General features: G+C 42.1%; 1 long non-coding RNA gene and 1 pseudogene across 1 annotated transcript; one reads left to right on the top strand and one right to left on the bottom strand.

Annotated features, from left to right (window-relative positions):
• The first annotated feature begins 1267 nt into the window (after window positions 1-1267).
• Window positions 1268-20971, top strand: LOC102015089. The gene is made up of 3 exons (XR_263206.1): window positions 1268-1399; window positions 18703-19107; window positions 20787-20971. It is a non-coding gene; the product is annotated as an uncharacterized LOC102015089 (long non-coding RNA).
• A 2216-nt stretch (window positions 20972-23187) lies between these two features.
• On the bottom strand, window positions 23188-26626 carry LOC102014757 (annotated as a pseudogene).
• Between the last annotated feature and the right edge of the window lie 426 nt (window positions 26627-27052).

Below are 27052 nucleotides of genomic sequence, written 5' to 3'. Positions count from 1 at the left end.
CTCACAGAATTAGAGAAAACAATCCAAAAATTCATTTGGAACCAGAAGAGACCTAGAACAGCAAAAGCAATTCTGGGCAACACAGGCAAGGCAGGAGACATCACAATCCCTGACTTAAAGTTATACTACAAAGCTACTGGGATTTTTTAAAAAAGGCATGTTACTGGCCAAAAAAACAACCCCAAAATCAGAAAAAAAGCCAGACCCAAGGATCAATGGAACAAAAATAACTCCAAACACACTCTGTGACCTAATGTTTGACAAAGAAGCCAACACTTTCACTGGAAGAAAGATGGTCTCTTTAACAAATGAAGCTGGAAAAACTAGCTTTCCACATGTCTAAGATTAAGACTAGACTCATATCTTTCATCATGCACTAAACTAAAATCTATTTTTTTTTTTTTTTTTTTTCCTCTGGTACTGGGAACTGAACTCACGACCTTGCGCATGCCAGGCAGGCGCTTTTGCCACTGAGCTAAATCCCCAGCCCCCTAAACTAAAATCTAAATGGATCAAAGATCTAAATATTAAAACAGAAACATTAAATCTGTGGAAGATAGAACAGGTAGAATTCTTGAGGATGTCTGTATAGGCTAAGACTTCATGAACAAAACCCAAATCACACAGGACATAGCACAAAGAATCAACAACTGAGATCTCATGTTATTATAAAGCTTTTTCATAGCAAGAGAAACTACCAACAGAGTGAAGAGACTTTGGTTACTTAAGAAGTGCAAATTAAAACTGATAGGGTAAGAGAAACTCCATTTTCTTTTTGTAACTCCATTTTAAGAGAAGCCACTCAAAGTTCACTTAAACTGTACTTAAACTTCCTCCCTTTTGTTAGTCATAAACAATAGCAGAGTTACCAAATGGGAATAGAACAAACAGGACAAATTGAGAAGCAGGTTAAATGTTAAACCACAATGGTCATCTGGAATCTGGCTGACTGACAGCTCCTGGAAAAGTTGAACCTTGTGGTAATTGTGTGACATTCTTGTAAAATTCCCAAATATGAGAAATATAGAAACCTAAAAATGTACTTAAATGGTGAGACCCAGATCAGGGTGGACATCTTTTCTGGCTTCTGGTCAGAGGCTGTCCATCAGCTGGTTCTCCAGTAAAGTTTGGTTTGTTTCTGCCTTTTCAGTCTCTTGTGAGTGCCTGTCTCATTGGACTCGCTTGCCACTTGTCGTATCATCTGGAGGCCTTGAGTATGAGACTGGGCCTCATGAGAAAAGACTCTCATTTGAGGAGGCCCTGTGCCTCCTGGCTTCACCAGCCACTTTTCAGGTGGCAGGGTGCCCTGGCTGATTTCAGCTGGCCACCTGGGGACAGCTGAGTGCCAGGATGCCAAGGCTGTGAAAGCAGAACAACTAAGCCCTGCTCTCCAACCTAGGTAAGATTTAAAATTGGAATCTATTTTCTTTGATTTCTTTTTTTCCAGACTGTCTGATAGGCCCGGGCTCCAGATGTGGCAGCCATCTGGTCTCAGCATAGCTGGGAATTTGAGTAGAATTTCTGCTGTTGCATTTGTCCAGAGATTATCTCTGGGTTTGTTTGGAATTAGTTTTTAGTGTGTTTCAGATTTGGTCAGTTCTGGAGTCTAAACCTTTTCAAATTGATGGTTGGGGGCGGTTCATAATTCACGGGATTGTTTTGCTTTGTTTGTCTGCTCTGTGTTTTTCTCCCAAATGCACCTGCGATTTCAGGTCGCTGCAGCCTTGGGCTCTTGTTTGGCTCGTTGGCTGAGTAGGGGAGGAAAGACCTGCTGAGGTAAACTGTTCTCTCTTTGTTCTAAGCTGAGCTATCATGGGTTTGGCAGTGAGCCCACCATTCTGGTTTATCCATGATTAAGAATTTTGACAAATTTAAAGGTTGTGTGTGTTTGTGGATTCCTGGGCTGAGTTCTGGTAATTAAGGAAAGGTCCCCTAAGCAGAAACCCCTGTTTTGCCCTGGCACCTGAGGAAGATGATCCTCCTTTATGTCCCCCAACTCAGCTGCAGCCCTCTCCCAATCTTCCTGCCAAGCTGCTGCACATCCCCCTTTGCTTGCCTCAGTGGGGGATTCCTCCTCAGGGCCACAGCGGAGCAAGAGGGCCCTGACGCAGCACTGACCCTGTGGCTTTCCATTCTCACTGCTGCAGGCAGCCTTCCCCCAAGCATATAACAGATCCAGACGAGGAAGTCTTCTCTTTAGGTCTGGTCCCAGTCTTGCCTCTCTGGCAGGCTGCTCTAATGGCACCAGGAGGAAACCTTCATTCTACAACTGAAAAACTCAAAATCCCCCTTTTCAGAGTAGATTTGGGCTTTAATTACTTTACTGGAATTGGTGTTTAAGACTCACCTCCTCACCTGCAATGATTGTCAACAGATAATGTTAAATTTGCTTTCTTCTGAGGGGAAGGAAAGGATTTTAGAGGTGGCTGAGAAACAAATGAGATTAGATATGGGGAAAACTATACAGGACGAGGAAACCCCAACCGGGATTGCAACACTGAGGAGGGACTAAATGCTTTGAAAAAATCGTAAGGCATTGAGGAAAGGGCTTCTTTCTGTGGATCATCCCCCCACTGACCTACATAAGGTAGCAGAAGGGTTGGCCTCTGATATCCACCACAAGCTGCAGGGATAAACTTGTGCCAGCTGGTAGAGATTGCCCCAAAATTGTTTCATAATAGAGAGGATGCAGAATGGAGATTTAAGCAGGAAAAAAGAAAGATAGTGTTGGCAGCTTACAAGAAGAAGGCCCAGTCAAGAGCTAGGAAAAGAGACAAACAGGGAGGAGGTTGTTGCACTCCTCTAGATCCAGACCAGTGTGCCTATCACAAGGAAAAAGGAATTACAAACAGGAATGTCAAAAGCTGCTAGAAAAGGAGAAAAGAAAGAAAAGGAAAGTGTTTGTGATGGTATCAGAAGAAGTTTCAGATTGATAGGATCATGGGTCCCTGTCTCTCGGCCCCAGGAAATCCATGCTAACCACCAATGTAGGGGAAAAAAACCTGTTAGATTTTCAATAGACATGGGCATGTATGTATCAGAAGTTACACACACAATAGCTCCACTCCTAGGTCAAAAGAAATTATTATGATTCAGCCAGGCATGGTGGCACACATGTGTAATCCCAGCACTCGGGAGGCTGAGGCAAGAGGATCATTGCGAGTTTGAGGCCAGCCTGGACTACAAAGTGAGCTCAAGGCCAGCCTGAACTGCATAGCAAGACCCTGTCTCAAAAAGACAAAAAAAAAAAAAAAACTATTATGATTTAATTTGGCCAAAATATATTTGAGTGCACTCTGATTTTATAAGAAAATTGTCTGGTGTGGTTTTTGTTTGTTTTTCTCTCTGTCTGATCTGTAAACAGCTATTTTATTTGAGCTCAACAAATTTTTCTTCTTTTTGTATTTTTTTGTAATTTTGAAACAATTGTCTAAAATTTAATTTGGCTTATATATAAAAACATCACCTAAATTAAAGATATGCTTCCACCAAAAAATGCCAACTGGTCAAAATGATGTTAAAATTGGTTTTATAAATATAATGCTTATTGTTGTTTATGTATTATGATTTGAGAGTCTCCCATTGTTCAAATTTAATGTATTAAGTATTGAGATTGTATTTTCATGGATTATCAAAAATTTGTTAAAATAAATAAACAGAAAAATCTTAGGGTGGAGAGAGACTATTAGACAGGACTCTGATTGATAAATGAAAAGCAGATGACTGGAATAACATTAATCAGTTTTTGTTCATTAATGAGGAGCTCCAGTAATCTCCATAGTATTATGGGAGACACCCCAATAAATATCATTCAAAATATATTATTGTGTTATGTTTACATTAGTCATTGTCATAAAGTTGAGTTTTCAAAAACAAGACAATAAGTTCTTTTTATTAAAAGATTCTAGGGGCTGGGGATTTAGCTCAGCGGCAAAGTGCCTGCCTGGCAAGTGCAAGGTCATGAGTTTGGTTCCTGGTACCGGACAAAAACCAAAACCAAAAAAAAAAAAAAAAAAAAAAGATTCTATTGGTACAAAACTAAATGAAGAAACAAGATAACGACAATTTGTTATTGTTAATTACATGGTGTATTAAATGTATTCATGCCTTCCAAATGTACAGTAGTCTAAATTGTAAAACTGGGATTGTTTATAGCGATAGACATTTTCTTTCGGATTCTGACATCTGCCTTTCTCTTGTGCTCCAGAGAGATAAGAGGTTCATGTCGAGTCAATATAAGGTCATCAGTCAAATGATAATAATGGAAACCATCTGAGCTATTATTAGCACTAATTTAGGATGAAACATGATGACCTAGAAAGATAGGCATCTGGTCTTTTCAAAGTGCCAAAGCTCTCTTTCATGAGTAATTTTAGCGGTAATTCACTACTAACTTTGATTTTGCTTTATGTCTTTATTACTCTATAGTTGTTTAATTTTCATAATACCTTGGTTTTTTATTTATTTTGAAGTGTTTTTATATTACATGTTGGTATGCCTAAATATTATTCTTTATTTTTGTTTCATGTATATATGATTTTAAGACTTTTTAAACTGTCCTTTGTAATTTGACAAGTTCTATTTGTCAGTATATTAAAAATAATATTACTATTGTAATAGTTAATGTACATAGTGCTTATTAGGTGTATTGCTCTGTTTAGATAAGCTGCTTATAATGGCAGAATTCTGTAGAAACTCAAGCTATACAGATCCTGTTTGGCTATGAGTATTATACCAGTTTGGCATTGTGTCACTTCATTTATTACCAGAATTAATTTGTTTATTTTGTTAGCCATTGAGCTAATATCTTCATGCTTTTCTCTAGTTAAGTTGCACATGGACACATGATATTTGGGCTTTCTTAGTACCAAATTTTTGTGGTATGACATAAATAATTTTACTTACCTTCTCTGGGTCTTTTATATTTTTCTGTAGAAACGATGTATTAAATAAACTGACCTTTCCTTGTACTTCCCAGGGTATCTTTTCTTTCAGAAGCACTTACATATACAGACATATAATCGGACACTTTATTAGGACTTTAAAATTATAAAACATCCCTACTTAAAAGGAGCATATAATGTGTTTAGGAAAAATCAACCAGTTATGTAAACTGATGATAACAGCCCAGACAGTGTTACAGATTTCTCCAGTGACATAAGGACAACAAATTAGGTAAAAGCTTCTTATGTGTTAGGTAGGGATAACTGACTAAAAGACTATTCTATTCCAAGATGGAGATTTAAATGTGTTACAAAGATGTCATCATGACTGTTACATTATAATACTATGTTTAACTTTTCTCCATAAATCTATATACTTGCTCTCTGTTAACATTCTATAGGGATTCATCTACTAGAATATTCATGCTTGGTAAAAAGTAACATTTCTGTGGCTGTAGTTCATATTTCAAGGCTCTTCTGGATGTTCAGCAACTGAGGTTTTGAGACCAAAATTAAAAAGGTAGATGGGCTAAAGGGATAACTAATGTGGCCCCAGCCCTCCAAAACAAATGTCAGTCTCTTCGGAATACTCCTTTTATGGCAGCTCACAAGCCTGGGACAAACGCGGATCACCCAGTCCAGGACTTGTAAGTGATAAATGCCCTTGTTGTAACCCTGCACTGTACTATACCCAGCCCCTATACCTTGCCTAGTCAACTTCCACCTACTTGGACTTGGTATACTGTGTTGGATTTAAAAGATGTTTTTTCTGTATTCCTTTATCTGTTGCCTCCCAAGAGTTGTTCACTTTTGAATGAGAAGATCTAGAGGGGGAAATGAAAATGTACTCTACTAAGGGGACCTGCTGGCCCTCAACCCTGCCTCCCTTTTACTGACATCATTGGAGCCACCTGAGCACAACTATGTGAAAACATCGAGGCAATGTACTAAGCCAGACAGGATGTACAGGAAACACCCCTCCACAACGCCAACTTGACGCTGTTCTTGGATGACAGCAGCATGTTAATCAGTGGGGTTCAGAGGGCGGGAGAGGCAGTTGTTCCCCTTGAGTGGACTATCTGGTCCAAGGCTTTGCTTCCTGGAAAGTCAGCACAAAAGGCCAAACTGATGGCACTTACTTGGGCTTTAGAAATAGGAAAGGATAAAAGAGTAAATATTTCCACTGACTCCAGATGTGCCTTTGCTACTTTACATGTACATGGTGCCATCTTCCAGGAAAGGGGCCTCCTGACTACGGTGGGGGGAAAGGACATTAAGAACTCTCAAGAGATATTAAACTTGTTACAGGCTTGGGACTTGTACTTTTCAACAATGCTGAAACTATTAGGACTTTGTCAACTCTTAGAAATGGATTGAAATGCATTTTGCATAAAGGGATGTACATGAGTCTTTAGGGGGCCAGAGGTGGAATGTTATGGTTTGTGTCTAGATGTCCCCACAAAGCCTCATGGAGCAGGCTTCTGAGTTTTTTGATTGATTCATGGTTCAGTGCTAGGATTATGGGTGTGAGTGCTACACCCACTCCAGGGGGGGTAGTCTGCTTACAGTATAATGGAGGGAAAAAGGCTTGCTCTCTGCCACTCCTCCCTTTTTGCTCTTACTGCTTTTGCTGTTTTCTGCTGCCATGAACTTTTGCCCTCTGCCATGTGCCACCCTGCTTTGGAGCCAGCTGCGTATGGACTTAAACCTCCACAAACTGTGAGCTAAATAACCTTTCCTTCCTTAATTTTGGGCATCAAGTATTTTGTCTTAGCAATGAGAGAACAGTAACTAACACAGTGTATTCTTGTCTTTTGCAATCTTGAGTGCCTGTCTCTCTGTCTGACTGCCTGTTAATTTCTATCTAACTTAGCTGCCTACAATATCATGATCTAAAAAAACAACAAATACTGGTGAGGCTGCAGGGAAAAAGGAAACCTACACTGCTGGTGCAAATGTAAACTAGTATAACCACTGTGGAAATCAGAATGGAGATTTTTCAAAAAACTTACAGTGGAAATTTCTTTTGACCCAGTATTTCCTAAAAGATATCATATTACCGCAACATGTGCATAGCCACATTTATAGCAGCAGAACTCATAATAGCTAAATCTTGGAAGCAGCTTCTATGTCTATCAACAGATGAATGGATATAGAAAATGTGGTATTTATACACAGTGGGGTATTAATCTGCCATATATAAGGATAGATTGAAGTCATTTGTAGGAGAATGGATGCACTTAGGGATCATAATGCTGACCAAAGTAAAACAGATACATAAAATTAAATATCTCATAGTTTCTCTTATACAAGAAACTGAAGGTATAAATAAGTTAAAGAACAAAATAAAAGATAATAGGAAACAGGTAGTTAGACTTTTTGCAGATGGGAAGGAGAGCCAGGGATAGAGAGAGAGGTAAAGGAGAGGAGGGGGAGTAAAAAGATTAAAATGTGATTTTTATATGTATGAATTCTGCACAAATAATGCATTCATTATGTAAAGCAATTACATGATACTAAAAATATTGCTAAGGAGATAAGAAAGAAATGAAAGAACTGAAGATACAAAGCAGTTGTTGTCAAGAGGTACATGTAGGAAGAATAGCAGCCTCATTAGAAATCCTATCAGGTCAACATATCCTGTTCCCATTCCTGGGTCAGATGGAACTAAAAATTGCTCACCTTGGAGACAAGTATAGACCTGCCCAGTGTCTCACGCAGTTTCCTCACATACCTGGTGTGGGAAGACTAGTCCAGAAACACAGTGGAGAGGTCCAGCTTCAGGATGCCATCTGAGGAAGCTATCTCTGTAAATTATGCACATCTTCAGCTTTCAAACATTTCAGATAAAAGGAGACTCTAAATTATTCCTTTAATTCATTTTCTCTCCCTTCCTCACCTCTCTAATTCTCAAAACTTGAGGGCAGAGGCTCAATCTGTCCAATGCCGAGGTTTCCCTCCTTTGGGTGGCTGGGAACATGTCCTAAGCTGTGCAGATCTGAGGGGCCACTTAGGTAATAGCTGGTAGCTATCCTTGGAATCTGGCAGTCTCTGTACGCAACCAAGGAGGAGCTCACTGGTTTTCTTTTCTTCTTCTCTCTTCCCTAAAAACCTCAGTCCCGTCTTTCTTTTCTCCTCTTTCACTCTGAGGCTTTCATCTGCCAGGAAACTCAAATCCTTTAACCTTTTCTGATGTTAATTATCAGGTAAGTAGCAGATGAGTAGAAGCTTGGGATCCCCGAATTTCCTCGAGTTGGCTTTGCAGGGCAGCTATTCTTCTGTGTGGGAAGGGAAGGGCAGTGCCTATTCTATGTTTCCAGTCTGTGCCATAGTACTGTTTGAAGAGGAAAGAAATTCATGCCCAAACTACTGGGTTGACAAAGGCAAGGGGAAGAGATGAAACATTCCCCTTCCACCCAGCCACTTCCTAAAAATGTGTGCCATTAGGACTGTGTCCACAGGCTCCCAATCCCCCATGAGAAGGACTTCATTTCAGACCTCTGCAGGTATTCATGGTGCATTTGCCACCACCCACATTTGCTATAACCTTCTTTGGTTCTAGAGCTGTCTGCTCCATCCCTATAGTTCCTCACTCTTCTGGGGTCTTATTGGATCATGACCCTAATGTCAGCCTGCATTCTCCTTCTACCTGGTTTGATTTTAGCTTAAAAAAAATAGCTTCAAGTTTACCTTTCTGGCTTGACTGGGTATGGTAGTGCACACTTGTAGTTCCAGCACTCAAGAGGCTGAGGCAGGAGGATTGCCTCAAGTTCGAGGCCAGCCTGGGCTACACAGTGAGTTCAAGTCCAGCCTGAACTACCTACTGTGAGACCCTGTCTCAAAAAACAAAAACAAACGAACAAACAAACAAAAGCAAAGAAGTTTACCTTTCTGGTCTAAAACAGTATTTTTTTTCTTTGTTCTGTTGACAGAGGCCTCTCCAGATAGTTCTTTAAATCCTCCCTGAGTTCTTCATATATACATATTACAGATCCCTATATATAAATACCTTTGGTGGAACTTTTTGAGTAGAGTCCAACTGTTGTATATGACTTCTTTTTCCTACCTTTCTGATCTATTTTAAAAGATGCAAAGAAGTTAACCCATATTTTCTGGGGGTCAGTGTCTGGAAGTACCCATGTGCAAGTGGCCTCTGATTATAACAGCAGTAAAACTGTCCAGAGTTGCCTGGTCCTGTATTGGGTTAATAATATCCCTTAGTTATTATGGGGTGGTCAGGTCCACAATCTCTCAAACAAGTGTATAGCAAAGGCTAAATAAAAGGAGACAAATGGAATGATTTTGGGGCTCCAGGAGGATCAAAGCCCTCTCAAAGAATTTCAGATTCTCTTGGGGCTAAGACCAAGACCTTCTCTGGGTCACCCATACTTATTTGGTTATCAGAAGAAGGGAGGGGAGTACTCAAGAAAGGCGGAATCACTCAAGGACTTCTCCAAGTATGGTATTAAATTAATCCTTAATAAGTGAGATGCCTGAGGCTATAGTCTTTATCTAGTTGAGATCGGGATCCAGGTGTCTTTGGCTGTGATATTATCTTATCCTTTAGGCTTTTTGGCTTCATTTGCCATTACAGGTTTTAGTAGGGATCAGTGACTCACAGAGGTTCACTTACTATGAGTCCATTACCCATTTCTGGACAAGCAGCCTAGGCTTTGGACAGATTCACAAGTGAACATAAAAGCCAATTGGTTAATTTAAATCCTGCTCTAGGCTGCTTCATAGTAGTCTCCATCAATCCTGGGATAGATTTCGCTTGGCTGGCAGGAATACATGACTGAAAGGTTGGGCTGCATGTGCACTTTGAACTCAGTAAGGCCAGCGGGTAGAAGGAGGTTAGGCAAATAGGGCAAAGGGCCTGGATATCTAACTTGAGTAAACGAAAGGTCAGGGCCTGAGTAAGTTAGCCCAAATAGCTAACCTGGGTAAACTAGAGGGACCTTGGACTTTTGTAAACAGAATTAACAAAACAAAATGTAAGCAGAACAGCCTGCTTTCTGAACACTAACGGCCTGGCAGCCACAAGCAGCATGCCTGTGATCTGTCACATATACTTGTATCGAAGAGTGTGTAAAAAAGCCTCTGGACTTAAATGTCTATGGCTTTTCTGCCTTTTGAAAACTCCCCCCCACCCCAACAGGGTCTTTTCTTTTTATTTTTTTCTAATAAAACATACACTTGGTTATTCCCCACTGCTTGCTGTTTTGTTACTTCAGTCTTTGTCGCCTTAGCCCAAAGACCCAGAGCAGAAGGGAGCTGCTTACACCAGGAAAGTGGGGCATGGTGCGTGCACAGTCTGACCCCAGGACAGTTGGCACGGGCATCTTGAGCAGCCCGACCCCGGGAATGTAAAGGGATCCTGCCTTTTCTTTTTTCTTCTTCTTTTTGTCTTGTTTCAAAAGTACAAAAGAAAGCTGTTAGACTACACTTTTAAATGATTATAGATAACTCAGTGTCTGTCCCCAAGATGTTGATGTTGTCCCCAGACTATATTTTACAAAGCTGGTACATTTTAAAATGGAGGATAAAAAAAAAGTTTCATTTTTTTCCTCTATATTTCTCTAAATGTAAGAGAATAAAAAAGATAAGACCTCAAACTTGGCTTTATTAAAAGGAGGGGGGCTGGGGATTTAGCTCAGCAGAACAGCGCCTGCCTGGCAAGCAGGAGGTCTTGAGTTCGATTCCCGATACTGGAAAAAAAAAAAAAAAAAAAAAAAGGAGGAAAAATAAACAAAGTTTTCACCTAGAAATCTTTAACTTTTTGGGTTTTTTTTTTTTTTTTGGCACTGCGAGTCGAACTCAGGACCTTGCGCTTGCCAGGCAAGCGCACTTGTGCTGTTGAGCTGTATCCCCAGCTAACTTTTCTCTCTTTCATCCTTCTGACTTGTTGATTCTAAGTCTGTGGTATTAATCAACTGGGAGAAAAGTACTCAGAGTAGCTGGGAGTAATAAAGAATATACTGTTCTGATTTAAATAAGAAAAAGAAGTGGTAATTGATAACCCCCAGGGAGCTAGTTTATAGCAGTGGTGGCTGCATTGGGCATACAGGGCCCTCTCTGTTGGCACGTGAGCCAAGTTACCCAGCAGCTGAGCATCGGATATTCAGGTTGAATTTCCGTGTTGGCACTTTGAGATAAGTAAGTGGGTTTGGGGTTGCAGCTTGGGTACTTGTTCTCTTAGAGGTTCACCATCACTGGTCTATAGTTATAATCTAAGAAAAAAGATCATTATAATTTAGCATGGCCACTGCATCTAAAAAGTGAAGTTTATCGGATGTGTTATATACATTTTTCTCCATATAGTTTTAAATTTTGCTTCTATTAGTATATGTTTGCCATGCGTAATGATTACATTCATCACGGTGAATTGGTACATGTTCGTAGCACATCTTCATTCTTTTTTATCCTCTCCCCACCCTCCCCTCTTATGTTTTCTTATCTGTCTGCCTCCTAACAAGTTTTTAGTAACTGACTGATGTGCCTGTAGCTGCTCTGTTTAAAAAATATTTTAGCTCATATCAGTTTCTTAAAAAAAATTTTTTTTGCCCTTACAGATTTTTGGCTCTGTTAGGGCTGGTTTAAAAAACTGGTTACATTGATATTGAATGGTTTCCAAACTCACTTAAAAGATTGGAGAATTTAAAAACTGAGGCTAAGCCAGGCGTGGCAGTGCACTCCTGTAATCTCAGCACTTGGGAGGCTGAGACAGGAGGATTGCTGTGAGTTCGAGGCCAGCCTGGGCTACATAGTGACTTCAAGGCCAGTCTGGAGTATATCATGAGATCCTGTCTCAAAACCCCCAAAAACAACAACAAAAAATAGTGAGCTAGATACAGAAGGGGGCTGCAACCCTGTACTAGCTACTGTTGGCAGTCTCTAGCTTCACCTACAATGTCTTAGTTTATAGCCATAAGACATTATGATTCCCAGTCTCCCACTAACTGTTTCAGAAATACGTTCTTCCCCCTTTCAGTGTATTGCCATTATTTTAGTCTGATGTACTTGCAAGTGGTCCTTGGGTTAAGATTTAGCTTCTTGTATAGGTATGTCCATAGGATAAAAAAGCCAAAGTAAATATTCTAGCTACTGAGCTTTTTACCTTTGTCTTAGTTACTCTCCTTGCTGGGACAAAATACCTGACATGCACAAGTTAAAGAGGAGAGGTTTCTTTTGGCTCAGTTTGTAGCAGTTTCAGTACACAGTTGTCTAGTTCCAAGGTAGAGTGTACGGCAGAGAAGAAACAGTTCGTGTTGTCAAGCAAGAAACAGAGAGAGATGAGGGAAAGAGGAGGGATAGGTACTGTTCCAGGCTGTGCCCACAGTGGCCCACCTCTTCCCACCAGGCTTCACCTCCCAACATCACACCCAGCTATAAACCCATCAGTGGACTAACCAGTATCAGACACCACTGACCTGGTATTGTAGGGGGCGGTGAATCTTAGCATATTATTTTAGATAAAATAGTTTTGGTAAAAGCCTACATAGTGTGTTGGGAAGCCTCCCTGGACAGTGTAAGAGCTAATTCCCCAGATCAACTCTGCCCAGGAATGTCTCCCCGATATAAGGGGCGCCTAGGCCTAGTTAACCCTCTGTGACCCTGCCTGGGCAGTTCCATCTCCTTGCCCTAGGTAAACATTGTAACCCTGAAGGAATGCATAGGTTGTAAAAAAGGAGAGAAATGGAATATAATGGGGGAAACACCTATCATGGTTAGACATGCAACCTGCAACTGACCTGGGGTCCAACAGGATGAGAGAAACACCATATGCCCACCGGGGTCAGCGAATGTAACATCCCAATCTGTTGCCAATGGAAACCAAAATGTATATAAGGAGAAACAAAGTTGGCCATTGGCCCGCTTCCAGATTGGCAAATGGAAGTGAGGATGGCTAGCCGCAAATTAAACTCCGGTTTTGTTCTCAATAGACTCGGGTCTCTTGCGGAATACAGCCCAATTTATGCCAGGGGAATTTCTGCCGTAACAATATCACACATCCATGATTCATTCACCTCCCTAAAGCCCCACCTATGAGTGTGTGAGATTTGGGGGGAGGGGGAGCATCTAGATATAAACCATAATATGCTGCCCGTGGTCCCAAAAGACTTGCATATATCCCTTTATGCAAAGTGTATTTAGTCCATCTCTAACAGTTGCCAAAGTCCTAACAGTTTCTGTAGTGCTAAAAAGTCGAGATCCAAAGTCTTCTCTGAGATTTAAGGTAAACTCCCTTTAATCCCTGTAAATATGTGCTCCCCTGTAAGTATGAGAAGGAAGTTAAACTCTTCCAACACACAATGGCGCGAGATAAACATTCCCATTCTAAAAGATAGAAAGAGGAGGGTAGAAAGAAATGGGATCAAAGCAAGACCAAAATCTAGCGGGGCAAATATTAAATCCTGCAGTTCCATGTCCAGCCCCTGGGCAAGCTGTGGCAAGCTGTGCACTCCAAAGAGCTTGGGTGGCTCTGTTCCTATAGTGCTGTCAGTTGTTGCTTGTGGCTTCACTCTTGGGCTGGCTTTACTCTTGTAACTTTCCTCAGATTGTCTATGTTCCTGGCTTCTGGGATCTCCAGTGCACTTTCAGCTTCACACTCACAGCTGCACACTCTATGCTCAGGGGCCCAGTGCCTGGCCTCCCAGGCCTTCTGAAATCTGAGTGGAAGCCTTCCTGACCCAACTCTTGCATTCTGCATGCACCTAAGACCAGCACCATAGGCCTGATGCCAAGGTCTGCCACCTGCTGGAACAGTAGCCAGGCTTCCTTCTCTGATGGCCATAGAAGTCCAGTGCCTGGATAGCTGAACACTATGAACCCAATCCAAGAAACAATTTCCCTAGATCACCCCTCTGGAACATGTTGTCCTGGGACCTTTCTCAAAGCAAAGTCTCACCTTTGCAATTTTGAGGTTGCAAAGGGTGGAATCCTGCTGGTTCTTGTGATGTCCTCAGGCCTTTAAAAAATTGTCCTGTTCTAAAGTACTTGCCTTTTTATTGCTAATATTTTTAGCAACCAAGTTCTCCTTTGTTCCATTTTTTGCAGGTCATGATTTTACCAAAGGTTCCTTTCTGGCCAAACTCAAAACTTTAAAATTATTCTGCTGGGCCATTTGCACTTGATTCTAAAGTTAGAGTTAGCTAAAAGCCCCAACAGTAACCATGTTGGTACCAAGTGATGGATCTGACAGGTGCATTCCAGGCTGTTGTGCATGGCAAGCAATGAACTGTAAATCTACATCCAGTGGTAAAAGAAGAAACAGCCACATTTATTGATGATAACAGGAAGATGTGTTCAGGTGGCACAAAAGGAAAAGTGATGTCAGGATGACAGGAAGTTAAACACACACATAAATTAGGCTTTTGGATTTTAAAAGAGGTACATCTCACCCTGAGTGCCTCTCACTGGGTTTCTGAATTTTTTTTTTGTACCGGGAATTGAACTCAGGACCTTGCACTTGCTAGGCAGGTGCCTATGCCACTGAGCTATATCCCCGGCCCAGGTTTCTGGATAAGACTGATATGAGAAAGAAAACTAAACCAATGCCACTTTGTGTTCTAGTGACATTTTAAAGTTTAAATATCTGTTTCCTTAAATTTGTTTCTTATAAATGTTGTTGTGGTTACTGATAGGTTTTTTGGTGCAGATAAGAATAGAACAAAAATAAAAATGCCTTTATTGTGGGTGCGGAGAAGACCACATCAGAAAGGAGGGATGGGGAGCTTCTGAAGGCATGGCCTAGGGACAAAAGTTAAATAGGGTCAGGCTGGAGGTGGGGTGTAGGGGGTAGACCACCTGATGTGACGGACCAGGATTGGGCAGGAGTGTGGGAAAAGGAAACAGGATATTACAAAAAGGGAAGTAGGAAGTCATAATTTGACTCAGAGGAAGGGTGGGGCTTAGCACATGGCCTCTAGTGGCCTGTGCCATACTGGCTTGGAGCCATACTGGCTCAGCGCCATAGCACATGGCCTCAAGTGGGTGGCACCATAGCGACTCAGCAGGAATTATAGTGAGGTGAGAAACCCATCACTTACCTAACCTGATACCACCCCATGCTCTGTCATAAGACTGTCCCCTATGTAAAGTGTCAAACACCTTTGTTCCTTTGTCATAAGCTAAGCCCATGCTTTGTAGTATTTCTGTAGGTGCACTAAATCATATCAGTATCACCCGCCTAGACCTGGAACTAGAACTGTAGAACTAGTCTTCCCTCCTGCCCTTCAGGGTCTGGTACTTGGTCATGTACTGGGTGCCCAACCCTGACCCCAATAAACTTGCTTGTCTGCAGCCAGCCTCCATAGGTGACTCAATTAAATAAGCGCATTTGCCGCAACAAGATTGACAGGGATGATTGACAGGGTGCTGAGTTATCTCAGGGGCTTCTGACACGCATGTCTGTCCCAGAATTCACTCTGAGTAAGTTACCTACATGAGATGCAGTCCATATGCATAAATATTTAATGAGGTTCAAGTGTGGAAAAGGTTAGTGGAAGTCAGTCCACAAGTGAACTAACAGATGTGCTAATGCACTTGTGCTCTGGCCTGGAGCTATAGAGATTTGCTGCATCATTTGTTATTTTTGTCCCTGCTTCTCTTAGAACAATAGAAGTAGGACTGGCCCTGGAGTTGCCCAAATTCAGGTGGGTGGAGGGGGAGTGGTCTTCCAGCCCCAATTGTGCTACCTGTAGTAATGCCACCATTTCAACGTTAAGACTCCCTTGAAATTTCTTCTGCCAGATTAATTAGTCCACTACACATATCTTCAGTTGCCTGTAATTTCTCAGGAGCAAAATTTAGATACATTTTCTGCCAGATCATAAGACACATGGCCTGGGGTCCAACTGCCAGTGCCGTCCATGGTCCCAGTTGAAACCTCCTGGGCCTGGTCTTTACCAGCTGCCTTAGAAATGGAGTATTACGGTACCTGATATATCAGTATTCTGACCTTCTGATCTCTGACTAGAGTCTCCTATCCAGCTTGGCTTACAGCATCCTGCTGTAAAGGTTGCTTCTCCAGCTGGCCTCTCCCAACTTTCCAAACTCCTTCTGCAAGCCAATTCCAAAGGCTCCTAAACCATGTGGTGAGGTAACAGTCATAGCAACAACCCCACTTCTCTGTTATCAAATTTGTTTTAGTCCTTTTCCTCATTTCTGGGACAAAATTTCCAACACCCACAAGCAAAAGGAGAGGTTTATTTTGACTCAAATTTTTAGAGGTTTCATTCCACAACTGGCTGTTTCTATCTTTTTTTTTTCTTTTTTAGTCTTTTTGAAACAGGGTTTTGCTATGCAGTTTAGGCTGGCTTTGAGCTCACTTTGTAGCCCAGGCTGGCCTCAAATTCACAAAGATCCTCCTGCCTCAGCCTCCCAAGTGCTGGGATTACAGGTGCGTGCCACCATGCCCTGCTGTTTCTATTCTAGACAGCTAAGTTAGATAGAAATATTATAGGCAGTCAGACAGGACGAGGCCCTCAAGAGAGTCAATACAGAAGATAAAAACACATTACAATTGTGGACAGAGGCACATCTGTTGGAAGCCAGGCCTCAAGCTAAAGGTGGAATGACCAGGCCTACACGCCGCCCCGAGGGACAAGTGGTAACACTTGGTCCAAGAAAGTCTAGATAGACATCAGTTACCCCGGTGGATGACCAAGACTCCCAGACTGATCTCTTTCTGAAAAGTTCTTTTTTCCTTCCATGCACACTTGCTATGTGACCTCTTTCCCCATTGGATCAATATTGCCCAAGCAGCTATACTTATAATCTCATTCACTGATCATAGCTTTAGTCCACATTGTACCCACCTTGTGATTTTGCTCTATAAAACTTCCTTACTCAAGTAGGGTCCACAGCAAACCACTTGGTCCCCTCCTGTCTCTGTGAGGAGCTATCTCTCTCAGTAAAATTTCCTACTCTTAACTTCCATTATTCATTAAAAGTCATTCTTTGATTTTGGAGAACACAAACTTGGCATATTGGACAGCTAGCAGGTCCGGAGTTACAATGCTCCACTCACCTTCCTAAAGTCCCACCCATGAACATGTAAGACTTTGAGGGGACATCTTGTAACAGAAAATGCCCCTCCACCCCAGCCAGTATACTTCAGTTTGTTTGTTGCCGAGGTAATAGTTCCTGTTCTGGTTCTGGTTGCCTGTATGTGATCTGAAGGTCCTATTGTAAGGCTGGATTCAGACATAACGTTCCCAATACTCAACCCATCTGCCAGCAGAAGGGTTAGTTAGTTCAGCATGAAACACATGCTGTTTTAAAAGAGATAAGATGGAACATGGACTTTTATAAGCACCTGGACATCTAAAAACACCTAAACATTCACACCAGACACCCCAAGGACTTTGCCCTCTGAATGAAACATTCAGAGAACTTTGACCACTGATGTTTACTAAGATCTACTTGCCTAATGTCCCTTGCCTTCTTTCAAACCCTATAAAAACAGCCTCACTTCTCTTGCTCCCTACAGATGGTTTTTTGCTCTGTCTGCTTGCACCCAGGTACAATAAACTCCATGCCATGTTGTCTTTACACAAGCCCTGTTGTCTCAGCTGATCTCTGCCTTGTGCCATTCTTTCCATCTATATCATTTCCAAGGTGGAGTGGTATGGCTGAGAAGAAACAGTTTGATGTCATGGTAGGCAGGAAGCAGAGAGGGATAAAGAGAAGAAGAGGGACATACACCGTTACCCACAGTGATCCACCTCTTCTCATTGAACTTCACCTTCCAACATTACACCCAGAGATAAACCCATCAGTGAACTAATCCAGTATCACACCACTGAATTAACAGCACACACCAATGGTCCACTCACCTCCCTAAAGTCCCACCCATGAGCGTGTAAGACTTTGGGGGGACATCTTGTAACAGAAAATGCCCCTCCACTCCTGCCAGTATACTTCAGTTTGTTAGTTGCCCAGGTAATAGTTCCTGTTCCAGTTCTGGTTGCTCCTGTCTCCTAGAGACAGCTGGTCACGCTGATGCACATTGTATAAACCCAATTGACAGGCATTCTGCCTCTGTACTTCCTGCTTGCTTGTCTCATATAAACCCTACACCACCAGAGATCAAGGCCTGATATTTTGGGAATGATCCCAATCAGTGCCCATCAACGTCAATAAATCCGCCTCCAAATCCTAGGTGTCCTTTCAGTGTTTCTGCTTGCCATTGCAATCTAGGTATGAACCATAGCCAGGTATGAACTTTCTGTTATCCACTCCAGATTGTATACATTTGCATGTTATTTATGGTCAGTCACTACAAAGATGTTTGAACTTACAAAGTAGTAATCCCAGGTTCTAAACACTATAACAAGAGTTTTAATGGCAAAGTCTCATAGAAACATGGATAATCTTTACCTCATCATTTTTATAATTAAAATAAATTGAATTTCTCATTAACAAAAGAGGGAGGTGTCTATATACTCTTACACTCTACCTATTCTACTGGGTAAACATCTCAAGACATAGAGGTTAATATTAATCCATCATTCTATTTTCAATTTTTGGCTCTTCCTTGCTTAACATGCTTATAACTTTTATATCTCCAGCTTCTACTCAAGCTGATGCTCATCTGTGCTATTATAAAAACAATGTTTTGTATATATTCTTAACAACTCTACATCTGTCTTCTTCATTACAAAACTTCCATTCACAAATTAATGTAATGTCAGATTCTGCCTTAAACCTCTATGACATGCTGACAACAACCCTTATACTCCTCTGTTTTTTTTAGGTCGGTCAGGATGAGACTTCTGATTCTTGGCAGGCAGAGTCAGTGCCCACTTCAGCCGGAAGCATCCAAAGAAGATGAACTGTATTGGAGACCACTACACAGAGGCTCTGAGCAGGATTGAATATTAACCTATTGGCTTTGCATGTTTACTTGTGAGTTGTCTAAAGGTTAGGCACCTTGTCCAAAGATGGGCAGCAGACATAGTAAATGAACCTCTATGAGTCACTGGTCACCCCTGAGGCCTATATTGACCTGTGAATCTGTGACGCCTCAAAGAATGAGATAAGGCCACAGCTGAGGACATTTGGCTCCAACCCCAATTAACTTAAAGGAGACTATAGCTGCAGGCATCTCACTCCTGCTGTGAAGGCCTTCATGGAGATAACATAATTCCCCTAAATTAACGTAAGTATTACTTGGAGAATTCTGTAATGAGTTTCCCAAGTCCTGCTCAGATTCTTGAGTTTTCTTGAGTATCCCCCTTCTTTGTTCATAAACCAAATAAATATGGGCTACCCAGAGAAGTCTTGGTCTAAACCCAGAGAATATCAAATGCTGTAAGAGAGTTAGGCCCTCTTGGAGCCCTGAAACCACTTCAATTGTCTCATTTATTTTAACCTTTGCCATCCACTCCCTTCAAAGATTGTGGGCCTGATCAGCCCGCAATAACTATGGGTTATTTAACCTGATAGGTGCCTTTATACTCCTTAAGAATAAGGGACCAAAACCTCAGGGAAAACACAGGATAGAATAACTAAGGTAGGTAGTAAAGAGACAAGGAAAATCATAATTTTTAGGTTATACTTTTAATAAACCAATTCCAGAGAAAAAGGCTGGGAAGATTGATCTTCATTATCGGTATTGTTAACACTTTCAGTTTACATTTGCTAAGCAAAGCAGTGCCCTAGAGCACAAAGAATGACTAGAAAGTACCTTGGTTTACATTTGACCTCTAGCTCCATCAACTCCTTAAACCACTGATGCTATTTTACCTTTTAAGATATAATAATTTAGTACAGTGCCTGACTCACAGTAAATGTTGAGTTCTTGGTGATAGTTATTTTGTGTTTTGAATTCTTTGTAGAAATTACTTTGAATAATCTGTCAAATCCTCCAGCTTGCTGGGGCCGTCACTAAGTCAGTTAGAGTTTAAACAAAACTGGGCCCTGCCGGACGTGGTGGTGCATGCCTTGTAATCCCAGCACTCGGGAGGCTGAGGTAGGAGTATCATTGCAAGTTTGAGACCAGCCTGGGCTATAAAGTGAGCTCAAAGCCAGCCTGAACTGCATAGTAAGACCGTGTTTCAAAAAGGCAAAAACAAAAAACAAAAAACAACACTAAAAAACAAAAACTGGGCCCTAACCTCTTGCTGGTAATGGGCAAGTCTAAATTCTTCCCTGTGTCCTTCAAGGTTAATTGAGGTTTTGACTAGGGGGTCTAGATCAGTGGTAGGGTATATACTTAGCAGGTAGGAAGCCCTGGGTTTAATTCTCAGCACAAATAAATGAGTAAATAAAACTAAAAGGAAAAAGTAATTGGGGTTTATACCAATCCTGATTATTTCTGATGCCATGCATCAGAAATGAATAAATTAATCCAGATTATGGATCATCTGGTTATCACTCCATGTTCCTTCTCTGTAACTTAGTGGTCATAACTCCAGTTCCTTCACTCCCTCAAAAATCACAGATATAAGGCTGCATGTGATTGATTTTCTCAGATGGTTGGGAGAAGTTATAGGATTTCATCTCATACTTTACAGAGGTTAATGCTAACTGGTGCAAGTCAGATTGTACACCCCCAAATTCATATGTTGAAATCCTAATCCCTAATCCCTAGATAGGATTGGTTTCACCTGGGGTCTCTTGTTGACTAATCCTGTGGACAACTTGATCTTGTACTTGTAGCCTCTAAAATTGTGACCAAGTAAATTTCTTTTGCTTAAGCTACTCAGTCTATATTATTATTTTGTTGTGACAGCCATAGCAAATTCACACACTAACTGATTATATTTTGCTGAGAGGAAATGTGGTGCCCTGTTAAAAAAAAATAAAATGGTTTCTCTTGCTTCTTTCTCCTTACAGGAAAGTATTATGGTTTCTGGGATTGCAAGAGAGCTTAGCAAGGAGCAAGAGCAGTGGGACAGTAGCTTCCATGGCCATGAGGAATATTTTTCTCCTTTTTAAATGCTACAGTTTTAAGAAGAAATACTCCAAAAAAAAAAGAAGAAATACTCCCTTAGTAATGACTTCTGAACCAATATCTAATTTTTTTTTTCAGTACTGGGGATTGAACTCAGGGCCTTGTGGATGATAGGCAAGTGTTCTACCATTGAGCCAGCTACATTCTCAGTTTCTAATAGCTAAATTTAAAACAAAATTTATTCTAGGTATAAAAGCAACATGTACAAGGCACTTTCACATTGCTAATGAGACTGTCTTTAAATGGAGAGCATTTGGCAAGTATATGTCAGAATTATAAATGCATAGCCTCAGCTGGGTATGGTGGATCACTTGAGTCCAGAAGTTTAAGGCCAGACTGGGTGATATATTTACAGAGTCCACCTGTCAGCCTGGTTGAGGGGCCCAAGGAACATTTTCATGAGTGAGGTTCCAAGGTTGAAGAATGGATGTATGCAAGCGATCAGCTACAACAGCAGGTAGCATGGAGCAGAGCAGAGCAGGAAAGCACAAGAACAAGAGCAAGAGCTGCCTGTGTCTTTATTGTATAATGCTTATACAGGTTGTTATCTCATAGTTACATTCTTACATAGGGCTGTAACCAGTGCATGCGTGTTTACCTGTGCTAAGTCATGGTTACATAATTGTATCCCACTGTGCACCTGTGCTAGATAAGCGGGGTCACATCCTCAGGTATCCTCAGATGGCCCTGAGCTTTGAAACAGTCTGAGTGGTTCCCCACACTACTAAAAATATGTATACACTCTTCAGGAAAAGAAAAATAGCATGATGTTTTTTCAACAGATGGTGTTACCCTCTTATGGGGGACCCTAGAGGATGTCATACATTGCAGCATACCCAGTATATTGCTGGCCTTTAGAGAAGAAATTGAAAATGTATGTGCAGCAATTTCATGGTTACCCAAGCAGCAGTTCACTCTACCAATAAATGTCTGAAAGTTAATAGTGACCACTTTGAGCAACTCTTGTAATTGTAGAGACCAAAGGTAACTTGTATTAATCTCATGATTCCCTATAAATTTAGTATTAAAATATTTATACAAGTTTTTAAGTTTTTCTTTTCCTGAAGTATGGCTACGTTTTTTGGTGGACCATATATATATCTATATAGATATATCTATATAGATATATAGATATATATTCTTTTCTTGTCCCCAGTATGGCCTCTCTGGCCCAGATATTTCAATTTTATACTGTTTTTTTAAAATTTTGTAAACATTTATTCTCTTGAACTGAAAAGGGCTTGCATTAGTACACATTGTAAAGCCTTGTAAATTACACAGAAATTGAAAAGAAGGTTCTTTGTTCGTAAGTGCAATGAATCTTAGATGTCCAGTAATCTGCAAACAACGGAAAAAATTTTAAACCACTTAAGAAGTCTCCAGCACTCATCAAATATATTTTGTTAGGTGATAAGAAATCCACAAGGAGGGGAATTCAGATAAGTGACAATTAGTTATCGGAGGGACGCTTAAAAAAAAGTGAGCATATTTTCCTGACTTGGATGACTCCTGTTCCCCTTTGAATTTAAGTAGTTTGATTAAGTGCATTAAGAACATAATTTACTTCACACTTAACATTCATACTACCTAAATGAATAAGGAAGGGATCCTATGGAGGAGTTCTGTATTTTCTGGAAAATGCTTCCATGTTTAGAGATTCAGGGGAAGTCATCTTCTATTTGTGGGCTTTTAGTACCCTCAGCCCTCCAGAAGAATGGTACATGTTTTGTTTTTGTTTTTGTTTCCGGTACTGGGAGTCAAACTCACGACCTTGCGCTTGCCAGGCAGGCGCTGTGCCGCTGAGCTAAATCCCCAGCCCCTGGTACATGGTTTTTGACTTGGTTATTCCATGCCTGCATTCTTTTCCCCCCAAATCCTAAGTTGGCTCACATTGTGCTGACTGCAAAAGGAAATACAGGTTGAAGCTGGTTATAGCAATTTTGAAGAATAACTTGCTGTACAATAGAGCTTTGGATCTGATACAAGAATTCAGAGCTATGAAACAAAATAACTATAAAAGTTAGGAGGCATTTGAACAGCATTTCTTTAGAAAAAGCTGCTGGTTCTGTATCATTCTGGTATGGATTCCTATAATCAGTAGAGTATAACGTGTATCTCTTTTTCCCCCTTTGCTGGATCACTGGCCTTTTCCCAACAGCTCTAACACCATCACCACACATCCTAGGAGTCTCTAAATGTTAACAGGAGCTCCAAATGCCAAACCAATCAGAGAAGGGAGAGGGCAGGAGGATCATAGAGGTAAAGGGTCCAAAGGTGGCTGTGTTACTGAGAACTTGCCCTTTCCAAAATGTGAAAGTCATAGTGCTTCTTGCTTGTTCTCAGCTTAAATGTGTTGACTGAGTTAATTTGTTTCTTCAGTGCATTTTGTGCAGCTGAAATGGAGGGGAATGTGGCTAAGACAGTATACGTGGAGGCCAGGTCATTGGGTCTGGAGCATTCAGGGTTGACCGTGCTGTCCCCACTGCCACAGCAGGGGGCGGGGCGACGCAGCCGGGGCTGCAACTGGGGGTCCGGAGCCATTGGATCCTGGCGCCAATTTTGAAGAGTTCCCCCACAGGTTTCTCGGCTTCCACTCGAGTTCTTCCATCTGGTAGTTCAGTAATTTCCAAGACTTTCCCGGCGACAGCTTTTCCTGCTCCAAGGTCCGTGGATGCGGCTTCCTTAGCTTGTCTCCTTCCTCGGTTCCGTGTCTGCTGCCAGACTGACCCTGTTGGCTTGGAATGTGTCCACGCGTAACCGCAGGAGGGTTGTCCTGCAGTGGCTGACCAAGTGATGGGTACCTGGCGTCTCCCTGCCCAGGGAAGGAAGTTCTAGAAAATTGGGGCATGATGGAAAGTGGTGGTCCAGAGGGACGTATAGTTTTCAGGGTGGATAGCTGAGCTGGTGCCAGTGATTGAGCTGCTGAAATAATGGAACTGCTGAGTTGAGGGTTGTGCTGAACAATATCGTCTACACTGCTAAATTCGACGCACTTCTGCCCTCTCTGGTGGTCACAGTAATATTTATTCTGTTTCCACTGCGTGGGTGAGTGGGCACCAGATTGTAGATTGTTTGGGACATTGAGCTGCAGCATCATTCCTCCACCAGGGGGCGCTGGCGGCACCGCAGCTCGCTGGTGGCCTTGAAGCTGCTGAGAAACGGTGAAGTAACTCGAGGAAACCATACTTTCGATCCTGGATGTAGCAAGTAACCTACTGCAGAGCTTAAATTATTTTGTTGGCCAGGTGAAACGACGCTGTAGTAAAGTGGCGTTCCTGCTGCGGGCATAGATCCTTGATTAGACTGACTAGAGAACACAGCGGGCTGTTGATAAGTCTGATGGGCTGCTCCTAGAGAACCTTGAGGCGGTGAGAGCTGGTATGATGGCACTGAAGGATCGCGGGTGACCACTCCTTGAATCTGATTTCCGGTGCTGCTGGGTTGGCCTCCACCTAGGCTCTGACTCTGGGGCTGCTGAGCTCCAACTATTCCTTGGTAGTTTTGCGGCTGGTTGGGCATAACTTGATAACAAGAAAACGGGCGGAACTGGAGATCGTCACGTAAAGCCAGACTCAGAAAGTCAAAGTTTGCATGCTTTCTCTCACATGTTGAATCTGTCTGCTGTGCAGGCTGTGGCAGTGGTTGGTTTAGATGGGAACTGGAACGGACAGAAGGGATAGGGCGGAACTGAGGCTGACGGGGGTGATAGTGGCCGGGAGCACAGCACCAGGCTGGCATCCGTGGCAAGGGCTGCTGAACGTTTCCCTGCCGCTGGAGCACAAGCTGGCTGACAGCATGACCGGAGGCAGAATAGGTGGCAGTGGGGACTGGCTGCCCAGGCGCGAGGGGAGGAGGAGGAGGAGGTGGCAGAGGAGGTGGAGGAGGGTGTGCTGGAGGCGCTGCGGTCCCAATATAACCAGGCTGCTGTGGAGACGGAAGCACAACAGTAGACTGGAATGTGGCGGCGTGCGGGTCAGAACCACCATGGCTGGCGGGCTGAACTGAGAACCAAGTCAGTCTAATCAGCGATCGTGCTGCTGTGAGAAAATGTGATTAGCTGCTGGTTGCTGAGGTGGTGGGAGTTGCAGAGGTGGCTGTGGAGGTGCAGGCACTTGGGTTCTAACTGGCTTTGAGTCATAGGAGGATTATACACGACTGGACTCCCATCTGGGTTTACGAAGGGCTGACCTGGGTTGATCGGAATACTGCCAGGTGGTATGCCTGCCTCTTCCAAAGGAAGCACAAAGAAGCTAGTGCTAGGGGATGCGACTTGCCCATTCAGGCCACCACTGACGGACGGAGAACTCCGGGTGCTGACAGCCGGACAGAGGACAGGTGTGCCATGCGAAGACTGGCCGAGAGCTGTACCTGGAAGAGGCCGCTGATGAGAAAGAGAGCCAGTAAATGACCCTACACTACCAGAAGACTCAGAACCTGTGTTAGAAAGCCTGCCTATGCTTCTGCTGCTTCCAGAACTCTCCTCTTGTCAGGACTGAGATTCCACTAAAGCTGCTGGCTTTGGTTACAGCAGGCTTCAGATTTCTCGGGGAGCTGTCTCAATCTGTGCTGCTCCGTGGTCGAGGTTCAGAGGATTTCAGCTCATTCTCAGTGCTGCTTTGATGACTATTTGTTGATCTTCCTGAAGCATCTTTACTAACTCTAAATATCGGGCCCCTCTGCTGGGTACTCCTAGCATTCTCATCTTGGATTCTTTTGTCAATAATATAATTCTCTTGAGAACACAGGGAATCTTGGGAAAATATTCGGTCTGTAGCTCTCTGGCACTCTTCTTCCCTTTCTTCTATAGATTTGCTTCTTCTGTCATCTTTCATATCTTTTTTTTTGTATCTGGAATCGAACTCATGACCTCATGCTTGCCAGGCAGGTGCTGTGCCACTCAGTTATTTCCTTGGCTTCTGTCATCTTTCAATCGTATTCTCATCTGGTTATCATCTTTGTCAAAGCTAGGGTTATCTCTCTTAAGGATATATTGTTTCTGAAAATCTTCACCTCTGTCATCTTTAATATATTCCTTAAATTTCTGATCAGCTCTCTTTCTTTTATAGATGCCTAAATTTACTGTCCTGCAATCGTCAACTTCCCACTCCTCTGAGACACCCCAGTGGACACTGGGTTGTTGGCATCCATAGCACCACTGGTTGAAGGCTGTAGCGGGTAATCTCCATTCTGGTTTGCTAGTTTTGTTTACTATGACAGACTTTCCACTCTGATCAACACTGTAGTCTAAGGCAAAGTAAGCAGCTTATGTGTAATAGCATCCTATGGTAAGACGTTATTGAGGGGAGTTTTTTACATGGAGACTCATTACCAATGAAATCCAAAATTTTTTACTCCAATTTCAGCAGCATCATTCTGTCCCTGGAATTGTTCTTTTAATGTATTTACTAAAAATTCATGTAGACCTATGCCAGTTGAATCAGTGTATTCTTGACTGGAATCTCTTGATAACACTTTTCTGGGCAGCTTATCACTGGCTTTTCCCTTTTCTGCTTCATCTTTTGAGGGCTTCTCATCTTTTTCAAATGATTGTGTTAACTGGATCTGAATTCTTTCCTGCAAATCAATATTGTTGTCAATATATCGTTCATTCTTTTCTGCCAAAATCTTCCCATAGTTTTCTGATTTGATAAGATTTTCAACTGTGGGTGTATCTTTCATTTCTGCCTCCAAATCCTTCATTTTTTTTTTCCAGTACCAGGAATCGAACTCACAACCTCTCGCTTGCCAGGCAGGCGCTGTGCCTCTGAGCTAAATCCCCAGCCCCCCAAATCCTTTATTGTTTCAGTTTCCTCTTTTATAGCAATAGTATCAGACATCCTCATTAGCAAAGGTTACTTCAGAGTTCTACAGGGGACTTGAAGCCCGATGTGGTCTATTGATTTGGGATTGTGGTGTTCCACACAAATAAAATAAAATAACTAAAGCTTCCTTTCCACAGCTGTGAGCCAGGATGTCAATTGTATTGAACCATCTGTAATCTGGCAGGAGGAGTCCCATGTCCTTGTCACCACTGTAGATTCCTGGGCTGAAATGAACTGTCTTTGACCAAATATATCATGTTATTCAGTGGCCCACGTTACTGAGGTGGAGGCAGTTGGAGCGCAGCGCAGTGGGGCGATGGCAGGTC

The sequence above is a fragment of the Chinchilla lanigera genome, unplaced genomic scaffold (genome assembly GCF_000276665.1).
Source record: "Chinchilla lanigera isolate Chin_1 unplaced genomic scaffold, ChiLan1.0 scaffold00063, whole genome shotgun sequence".
Taxonomy (NCBI): domain Eukaryota; kingdom Metazoa; phylum Chordata; class Mammalia; order Rodentia; family Chinchillidae; genus Chinchilla; species Chinchilla lanigera.
The sequence above is the reverse complement of the archived record's forward strand: the minus strand, read 5'-3'. Positions and strand labels throughout refer to the sequence as shown.